The following is an 11,035-nucleotide window of genomic DNA, read 5'->3' on the forward strand; positions in this document are numbered from 1 at the left end:
TGGTTGTAAATTTCAGGGGTGTTTTTAATAAGAACTTTTGTATGGCAAGGATACCCAGATGGCTTTTTGATCAGTAAAATATGTTTATAATACCCCTGAAGTAGTATATAAATCTGGGATGTTTGTGTATATGTGATCAATAATTGTTCTGTTATCAGTTGTATAATGTGAAATAAGTTGTTTATAGTTTTTTTCTCTGATAAGAAGGTTGTACAGAGGTCTTCTTTCAACATCATTGACCCAGTTCACATTAAAATCTCCAATGATAATGATGTATTCTGAGGAAATGTGTCTTAATACCTCAATGAGTGATTGACGCAAGACAGTCAGAGAAATTTGTGGTGAACGATAGATTGCTATGACTGTCACATTTGGAAAGGCAGATAGTCTGACAAGAGTGAATTCAATACCATTAGTAGTGCAAGTGTATGGAAAGCCAGAAACATTAGAGAGTCTACTGTAAACTGCAATACCACCATACGCTGTGCTACTTAAATACTGGCTATCATTGTGGAACAATGTAAATCCTTCCATGATGTACAATGCATATTATCATTGTCAATTGCATTGCACCTAGTTTCTGCACAAATAAGTAAATCTGCTGTCTTAAAGCTGTAGTCTTATACAGATAGCCTATATTTCGGGCAAAACCTGTTGGCTATCTGTCGGCCAACAGATGACCAACAGTCGGCCGACAGGTTTTTTGGGTAGCTCTTCTTCACGATTACCAAATCTTCTATGTGTTTATGAAGTGATCTTGTATTTAAAAAACACAACTTGAAGAAGGATGGACTGATTTTTTAAAGGGGAGTGATGCAAAGGTCAAGGGCTGCCTTGGTACGTAATCTTTGCATTTCAGTTTTGACATCAGAGCTACTGCAATTTTGTTGTCAGATAGGTCTGTTATGTACAACCCCTGAATAGTTGTTACTCAGCTTAGGCCAACATAATGTATGTGTGGTATGGTCTTTTTTGTTGCAAAATTTACAACAATTCCTGTCTCAGTATCACCTTGAGAGCGATGTATGGTTTTGGCAGCAGCTGGGCGCAAAGGAATTTGCTTGCGAACTATGTTAGCAGCTCTAGTTCTCCCAACTGGAAAGTGAATAGTTACGGGTTTTATGGGAGTCCAGGAGGGTTGAATTGTTTGTCTATATAACTGCCTATTTTCATGCCTAGGTTTGTTACCTGTATCACTATGGTGAAATTGCACCCATCTTAATCCTGTTGGTTTTTCTTTGTGATTTAAACCCCATTTACACGACAGGAAAAAACGGCAAGGCAAGGATGAAAATTGGCAAAGATAGCTAACATTTTGGTAAGGCAAGGATTGTTTACACATACATATTTTTATCCTCGCGAAGGTTGTTTTGGGCAAGGCTATTTTGCTCCAGGCAAGGCTTAACATTGTAACAGAGCATGCGCACTTTGCAAATTAAACATGGCGTCGAGCTTGTTGATGTTCGTAAACTCCTTGCTAAGGGAAAAAAAAGGATGAAGAGAAACGACAACAATGTGAAATAAAGAAACAGAAAAGTGAGGAACTGAAGAGGAAAGAGCGTTTAATTAGATACCGTGGCTGCCGTAGGAAAAAACGGTTGCATTTCATGCTTGCGATGTCAACACTGATCAACTCTTCAAGGAAACGAAACATCTGGATGAATCCTAAGTCAGATGACTGGTTTAGAATGGCTGACAGTACCATTACTCAACAGCAGTGGTATGAGAATTTTCATGTCACAAAAAATACGTTTACGTTTATTCTTGGTGAAATCGAACATGAAATAGCAAGACATGACACTCCAATGCGAAAAGGCGTTCCAGCGAGGAAGTAGTTAGCAATGATACTCTACTACCTCGCCCCTACGTCCGAGTACCGAACGATTGCAAACCGCTTTGGAGTATCAAAGGCATTCCTTTGTAATTCCATCAAAGATGTGTCTTTTGCCATTATTAAAAGTCTCCAGTAAGTGAGTCCATTTGTACAGGAGGGGTAGCTCCTCCATCCGCGACAGCACCATCACTTTCAGCATCACTCATAACTACGAAATCATTAAACAAAAGTGCATCACCACAGTATCCTTACTCCCTCGAAGCAAGTGCAGAACCTCTTACTCCTTTCACATGAGGGTCTATGTGCACCCTGCACATACCCATGGCCAATCAACAGTTTAATATAAATTTTAGATAAAGCAAAATGGAATTACTATGATGCATGTTGACACCTTCCGAATATGACATGTTGCCTTCCTCAGTCTGGTCAGTACTTGAATCAAGGACCATAGGTGGCGAAATGTTAGCCCTGTGACTCATCATGCCGTCCATTTTATCGAAGAATTTCCATTTTCGCTCTTGAGCTCTCCTACTCTTCTTTGTTTTGTTTTTCTCCTGTTTATACTTTTGACGAAGTTTCCGTATTTTACGGCATGACTCATCATGCCGTCCATTTTTATCGAAGAATTTCCATTTTCGCTCTCGAGCTCTCCCACTCTTCTTTGTTTTATTTTTATCCTGTTTATACTTTTGACGAAGTTTCCGTATTTTACGGCGTGACTCATCATGCCGTCCATTTTATCGAAGAATTTCCATTTTCGCTCTCGAGCTCTCCCACTCTTCTTTGTTTTATTTTTCTCCTGTTTATACTTTTCACAAAGTTTCCATATTTTGCTTATAATCGCCTTTACATCACATTTGACGCCCATTGATAATAGAAGAGACGCTGTCTTTTACAATATTCCATTTTCTATAACCAGTTCTCAGAAATATTTACACTGACTGATCCGTGAATGTCGTATAAAACTAGGTTTCCTACCTTATTGCTCAAGTTGCATTTGTAGAGTCTTGTACACTGACGTTTTCTCCTTCGGAGTTTATCCAAGGAAAATTGAATAGTTTCCTTAGCCCAAAAGTACATTAACTTTCCTACCTCATCGTCAGTCCACTTCCCTTTCTCCGCCATTTTGAATCTACTACCACTTCTGAGCATATGTTGTGGAGCTGTGACATGTGCAGATTGATCAGAAATTGGCTTCTAGGCAAGCGGGAACGTTTGCACTTCTTTAAAAACGGCAAGGTGCCAGTTTTCGTCCTTGCCTTACCGATTTCTTCAAAAACGGGTCAACCTCTAAACGTGGTCCCAAAACCGAAAATTAAATTGGTACGGTAAGGCATCCTTTGCCGGTTTACACTACACAATTTACCCTTGCCTTGCCTAGAGTGAAAGTTACCCTTGCCAATTTTCATCCTTGCCTTGCCATTTTTTCCTGTGGTGTAAATGGGGTTTTAGTGCAATACGTTTGACCACTGCAGCTGCACCATTAGTGATCCCATCTTCTGTGTGAACATTTTTGGCTATTTTCACTCTTTCACCTTCACTCAGTTGAAGATTACATGTAGAAAATAACTGTTTTGTTTTTCGTGGATCATTTGGTATCTGATTCAAAAAATTTTTTTTCAGTTGTAAAGAATTTGTTACAATCACACTGTCTTGAGCTTTGATATTATACTTTGCATTGTTAGAAGCATTGTGAACTTGCATGTTGAAGTTATTTACTTTAGCATTCTGTACAAATAGGTGAGGTGCATCTTAGGGATAACTTGGGATATGTTCTCTAATAAGTCTTTCTTTTAGTTTTAATAGATCCTCTCTTATGTGATTTCCTTCTCTCAATCTATTTAAAATTTGTGCAAAGGTTTTGCTTTCTCTTTGCCTCATAATTTCACGTAGATAAAGGGTCATTCCACAGTATTTTGTATGTTGCGGAGAGGACATTTTAGAATCATTTTAGCCTCCAACTTAGTAGTTATTTATTATAACCAAAGTGCTTTTATGTCAGGTTGAAGTTCACTATAAAATTGATGCATTACACTGTTTTGATTCAGTCTGAAAAGCAACAAAGACAGTGCTGTTGCAGAGAGGACATCAGAAAATTTCCATTTTTCAGCACATAATATTTATGTTCAAATCCCTCACTGGTCATCGTAGTCATCTTGTTTACTGCCCTAGTGTATGTTGTTAAAGTATGAGGATTAAAATGAGGAAACACATGACCCTTTACTGGTAGAAATTTTAAAATGTTCAAAGAGAGTCTGTTGCGGAGAGGACATTGCGGAGAGGACAATTTTGTCCATATCCACGAAAAGACTAAGAACAATTAAAGTGGTCTTTCATTTTCACAATCTTGATACAAGGCTTTAAAATAGGCCATTTCAAGATTTGTTCATTAAGAACCTGAAATTAACTACCATCAAACTCAACACTCAATGTCTTGAGACTTTAATAATATCCGTACACTAAATGTGCATGTATAGTAACATGGCCTCTTGGGCAACAAGCTGAAAACTGTAGACTGGCTTTTTAAACACGAGTTTCCCTGACAGCCAAAATGTCAAATACGCAAGCTCTGTAAACAAAGCAGAAACCAAACTTTAGGTACAAATTTAGAAAGCATTTGCTCAAGAACTGCTGTTGGTTGTGTCTTGGCAAAAACTTCAAAACAGTTGCTTTTTAGGTGCCAAAAATACTTTTTCAACTTCCTCATGCTCTGTAATTACAAAAGGCCTATTGCCCTCCAGATGCACTGGTCCATAAAAAATGCAAGAAACACGTACTTCATCAATGTCATCTCTTCTGGGCCAATCATGTTTGTTACGACCGGCACTTTGCAAAAACTTGAACTTGATGAAGCCATTTGATTTGGCTTCTAGAACTCTACCAAAGTAATAATTGTTGATGTAGTCAACAGCATAATACTCATCGGGTTTGATTGGCTCAGCTGGGATGGGATTCAGCTTTTTCTCATGAAGCTCAAGGATCATGCTTTTCCTGAAATCAGGATTATCAAACTGCTTTATCATCGATCCTTTGCTAACCAGGCATCTTGCATACAGAGAAAACACCACAATCATAGCCATTCCCTTGGACTGGAACATCACTGTGGTTGTTAGTGTAGAACTTCCAGTGACGTTTGTCAAAACTTTCATCAGCTTGTTGTAGAGCATTGCACATTTTGTTGATGGCTGCATTCGTACTTGGCTTGACAAAATCTCCTGGGAGACTGTCCAGAACAGCAAGAAGCTTTTGTTGAGGCTGGACAGCAAGAAGGGACCAGTGCTTGCTACCTATGGGACTGCAAAGTACCAAGATCACCTCTTGCTCTTTAACCTCTCCATTTTTTTTGCAACAGTTAAGTGAGCATTGACAGGGATCCGCTCTCGAACTGTTCCCAACGCAAGACCTTTGTTTGAAGACCATCTACTTCACTTGCTTTCTGTAAAAGAAGGAGATACTCATCTATGATGAAGTTAGAGAGAAAGTTCTCATCAGTTTTACCATTGCCATAAAGATGCCTTAAAGCACTTTGATCAACAAGACTGCTCCCTTTAGACTGCAAAACAGTCGTTTTCTTTCATTTCCGGAAGGCGCGAAGCACCGTAAGCGTGATCCTCGCGTGTGAAGTGCGCGAGCCTCACACGCCCATGGGGCGTGTGAGGCGAGAAACCGACTGTCGGCTTTTCATACAACAAATTTGTTCTAAGCAGGGGTTCGAATAATGTCACTAAGGTGTCAGAATTGTTTGACAGCTCCAACCACATCTTAAATTTGATACATTGTATGCCTTATTTTCGAGGGAAATTAGTTGTGTTGTCATGTTCAGTGGTTTTCTCTTCGCTATTCAGAAGGCGTGAAGTTTCGTACTTTCGATTCAGTGGTTTTTTGGAAAGGAAAGGCGTTTGTTTTTTCTGTTCAATGAGTCAACACCGAAAAAACCTGCCCCACGTAGAGGAAGAAAACCAAAAGAAGCGACAGCGTCTGACAATTGCAGATTGTGCAGTTGTTTTAAAATGCGGTTTGGAAATGTTAGTTCAGCGGCAGAAAGGCTAAACTTATTTGATGTTATCTGCTCTTCCATAATGCTTTTGAGCGGACAAATGACAATAATTGTCGGTTGTTCGACTGAAGATGCATTTGACGGGTTGGAGGCTCTGTTTTTCGCCAAAACAAACAGCCGAAATATCAGGCTTTTTCCAAAGCCCGTTGGCAGCACACCAAAAACATCTCTTCCTTTGAGAGGCGATTCCACAGCTTTTTTTTCCTCCAATTTCAAAACAAATCCTAGATCGTTCACAAGCGCATCCAATGTTGGAGACCGTTGATTGCGTGAACTGAAGTACCGGTAATTGTCGGTTTCGTTTCCTAAATCTTTAGGGTATTATGAAGAACAGATCAATTAGAGAACGTGACAGACACCGGAAATTCCGAAGTGATCATCTAGGCATGAATGTAAATTTATAATATTTCGATAACGTGGGATTTTTGACAGTGATTGAGAACACTAGAAATTTTGTTAAATAAACCTAAAAATATTAAAACTTGTGACTTGTGGAGAAGACTGCTTATTGAGAGGCGAGCATTCTTCATGCCAAGACCACGTTGTCCATTTTCCCGCAAGGTTACTGTTTTACTGTGAAACTGATATGGCGTCTATATCTTTTTGATGAGGTGTGATAGACATTTGATGACAGGCTGCGTCAGAATTAAACCAATGGGAATTTGCCGTTGCTGGAAGAAAGGGTAATTTTGAACGAATTTAATATATGTATAGCGGACAGCTGTATTTTTTCGCGTCTCTCCCCATTCTCCCTCGCCGTTTCTACACTCGCTCCAGACCTTTCGTTGGAATATTTACCGCGTCTCAAAATACCACTTTCGTCTGAATATTTACTGCGTCTCTTGCGTTTGCAAAAAATACGACTGTTTTGCAGTCTAGCTCCCTTTGAAGGTACTTGTATCACTAACAAGTAACCTTACCAAAGGGTCTGCGTAGCAAGGTAAGGAAAAGGTTGCAGATGCTGCAAGAGATTGATTAAGTGACTGTGGTAAGCCATATTCTACAAAGATGTTGTTCCTAGCAGAACTGAGGGCTTATAAACAGACTTGTAGAGGCAACAAACTTATTCTGGGAACCTGACTTTTTTGCTTTCTAACTTTTTTTATGTTTTCTCTCCTTTTTCTTCCTTAACCGATCCTCTCCTCCACAGACAACTTGGCCATTTTTTCATGATACTGCTTCTTCACTCGTTCTCTATCCTTTTTTAGGTAAACTGCTAGCTTTTCTGGATCTTTGTTAAACTCTTTTGTAAACTTTTTACTTCTTTTAGTATTTGGATTCATTGCTGAAAACTTGAAAGTGCTTTCATCTGTGATAAACAGGTCAAGTTCCTGAAGCACATGGCAATGGGGATTTCCCAGAATACAGTACCACCTCACTGCACATGCTCAGTTGCAAAACATCTTGTAGGAGCACTTTATGAACAGAGAATGAATTAAACCAGTTTGATAGGGCATTAAGGACGGTGCCTACTAATTCAAAGTTTTTTTTTTGTTTTTTTATGCGGGAAAGGTAGATCTAAATCTAAAACGAAAATTGGGGGTAGCCACACATTTTTCAAAGATAATCCATGAACAATATTTGTTAAAAGCTCCAAAATACAAAGGAATGTATGGCGTTCTTTCTCAAATTGAAGCTTAATTATCTCTAAAGAATGCATGGTTACTCCCAATTTTGTTTTTGGATACCAAGAGTACTTACGAAGATCTACCTTTTCTGCATAGTTTTAAACCGCGCAAAAAATATTCCTGCATTAGTAAGCATCACCGATAGAAAACCCGAGTATCTGGAGATGCGCAGAACGTATGCGCTATAACAATAGTAGGCACTGTCCTTAATGAGCAATAATAAAACTTATCACAGCAGTGACACTTTTTGAAGCATAAAAAAAAGAATTGATTTTCATCAACAGATTAAACTTTGAGAATATTATGTCCTCTCTGCAACAAAAAACATCCTGGTATTTAAACATATATTTAATAGTTTATCATAATTTTGATACAATTTAATTTAATTTACCCCTTGCCATAAATCAGAAGTTCACAAATCTGCAACTTTGTAGCATTCCTTGGTCTAAAATAAACAATACTTAAAGGTGTCAAAATGTTGCGGAGAGGACATTTGTCAGACAAACTGCAGCTTACAAAGGATTATGGGGTAAAAGTCAGGCTGAAATTGCCACTGCAGAAGATCTTCATAATGGACATTTTGTCAAGACAACTTTTGCTTGATTTAAGTTTTTTAACTGATTGCAAACACAGCAATAGAATGTCCTCCGGATAAGAGGTGAACCTCTTTGCTGATATTCAACTCTATAAAACCAATCTATAAGAGATCCTAATGGTGCAGTACTACTCATATGAAAATGGTTTAAAAATTGATTGAATTGGTAATCAAAATGTCTTGCACAGGTCACTGGATCACTTTGAATTAATCTGCACTTTTGTTCCCAATGTAAGTTCATTATCAGAATATTGTTTATCATCTACTAGTTGACCGAGAATTCTTAAGACATGTATCCACTGTGTTTCTGCAGAGGAAAAACTACAAAACAGGGTTGCTGGGTCCAACTGTCTGATCATTGTAAAGAGATCTCTTTTAGCATTTTCAAAATAAGGTGGTGAGCCTCGTAATGCTTTTAAAAATTTAAAGCCTTCATCAAGATGAAGTAGTCTTTCTATAGCTCCCTTCTGCTTTAAATACCCAGCGGTCAGAGTTCTGGTGACACCTTTGCATTTTCGCATAGCAATCTGTGATTTCCCTAAAATAGTCTTCATTTGTAATTTTTTAGGTTTAAAAAAATATTTTTTCAACACACATTGCTGCTCTTCGATCAGAACGCCTCAGCTGTGATTTACATATATCACTATAATGAACTGGCAGAAGTCGTTTGTCATTCTCAGTTCGTTTTTACCTAAAAATATGCCAGGGTATGCCAATTGTTCAGAATGTTTATCTCTAAATATACTGAGTGGTATGCCGCCTTCAGCTGGTGCAACATTCAGAATATTCTCACGTTCAGTATCATCTAGGAAATCTGGAGCTGTTAGCAAGGTGTCTGTAACTCCTGCTGGCATTTCACCTTCATCCTCATTCCAATTATTTGCATTAGTAGATAATTCATCATCTGTAAGATCCTTTTCAGAATTGCATCATATCAAACAGTCATCATCTTCTAAACGTTGACTGAGACATTCATCTTTAGTGTTACTGTCACTTACTGGAATATTCTCTAGAAAACTTTGTTGCCAATCATTGTTAACAATGACCCCTTCTTCTTTATAAAGGTCACTGTTGCTTATAAGCCAACTGGCTTCTTCCACTACTTTCTGTGGCCTTACATTGAAAGATAATGCATAACTTTTATACCGTAATCTTCTCTTCAATTCTACTTTAATTGTTCCAGTTTCACTTTCTAACCTAGGCAACAGGTTCACTGTGTTGCTGACATCTGCTGGAACATTAACAATATTCCCACTTATTTTAAACTGATTTCTTCTTGGGGCATGCATTAATTTGAAAAATGCTAATTTTGGGGCAAGTAGTCTCCATTATAACTCATTTCAGTCCAAAAATTGTGGTTTTGCTGGAAATTGCATTTCATTGATAGCAGCACACAGTGGAACTTTATTCGTTTTTAAATGCCTTTTACAGGTATCACATACCTACTCTTTGTTGTCTACACTTGTTTTACTTAAGAGGTATTATTCAACAGTTGGATGAGATAATCTTACCTTATCAGCAAGAGAAACACTCTGTTTGTACCATAATTGATCACAGCAGGTACAAATGTAGAGTGGACCTTCTAAAACAATAGTATGGAACTTTGAAATTAAGTTGTCTACAGGCGCTTCATAGGATTGATTTTCATGAGGTTTTTCCTGTTTATGGTTGTTGTTTGTAGTCTTCTGTTGCTGTGCATTTCTGTAATGTGTGAGTCGTTTTGCTTTACATTGTTTCTGTGAAGTTCGGTGTTCTTGTGCATATTTAGATTATTTGGTTAGCCTTTTTTGTGCGCATTCAGTACTTTCAGTGGCCCGCCTTTGTTGAAGATTCGATTTTTGTTGTTAAATTCTTCTGTAGTGCCCAATGAGACATAACATGTATTATTAAAACTGCCACAATAAAAATTGCTGAAAAAACAATCGCTTCTGTGTTCATGTACCATATACCAAGTTTTATAATGAGCTGCTATATTTCTTAGTCTGGATGAAGATGGAGTCATATTTCTGAGAGTTGATTTTAGTCTTCTTCGAACAGTTTGTTTCTTCATAAACTTCAAAATCTTCTTAATATTTATCCTAGATGGTTCCCGGTTTCTACAGGTACATTTCCTGGCTTTGTAGTGTCTTTCCCTTTTCCTTATTGTTGTTCTCCAATCGTGCTTATTAGCATATGTGTGATTCAATTGTTTCTCAGTCAGATACATCAGATACATCGCTATTTCTCATAGCAGGGATGTTTGTTACATAAAGATAAAAAAGATGTTTACTAAAAGAAACCCTTGTCAAAAGCAATCGCACCTCAGACTACTTAGAAACTATGGCATTCATATAGGTGCAGTGTAAACTCACAATACGTCGCCATTCATCTCGCTCAATTCCCAGCACATTGATTTTCCCGATACAAATATTTCACACATTCGGGTAGCTTTATCTTTACATCATCACATAGAGCGTCGAGAACGTAAGAATTCCTATGGATCGGATATCTCAAAGATTGTGCCATGTTTACAGAAAATCGAACATTCATTAAGGGAGAGTACCAAAAAAGATTACTTGAATGCAAGTTATCTGCGTTAAATGGCAAAACAATTTTGTGCGAAGTAAACTGGTTGAAATATTTGCGATGAAAATTTCGAATTCTTCGCATTTCCTCACTTTTGGACTGCACAACACAAACATTGCAATAGGCAAGATATCCAAAGAGATATTGAGAATAAAAACGATTACTATTGCTAGTGCTAGTGCTAGTGCTAATCACCCTTACTTGCAGTCGAGGACTGAATTGCGAAGGGCGCGGCTCACGACATCGGGCTGAAAGCATACAAAGGCGCCTCTGGCTGCCGCTATACAGTCCATGTTTGATGTCGGAGCACAGCACCACAGCTAGATGTCAATTACTAAAACATGGCAAATTTATAC

At 38.1% G+C, this 11,035-nt stretch overlaps 2 pseudogenes; both read right to left on the reverse strand.

The window, feature by feature from the left end:
* Positions 1-620: 620 nt before the first annotated feature.
* LOC137980845 (uncharacterized) lies at positions 621-3,873 on the reverse strand (annotated as a pseudogene).
* Positions 3,874-7,018: 3,145 nt separating this feature from the next.
* Positions 7,019-9,490, reverse strand: LOC137980846 (uncharacterized; annotated as a pseudogene).
* Positions 9,491-11,035: the final 1,545 nt, after the last annotated feature.

Source organism: Montipora foliosa, chromosome 12 (genome assembly GCF_036669935.1).
Source record: "Montipora foliosa isolate CH-2021 chromosome 12, ASM3666993v2, whole genome shotgun sequence".
In the NCBI taxonomy this organism is placed as follows: domain Eukaryota; kingdom Metazoa; phylum Cnidaria; class Anthozoa; order Scleractinia; family Acroporidae; genus Montipora; species Montipora foliosa.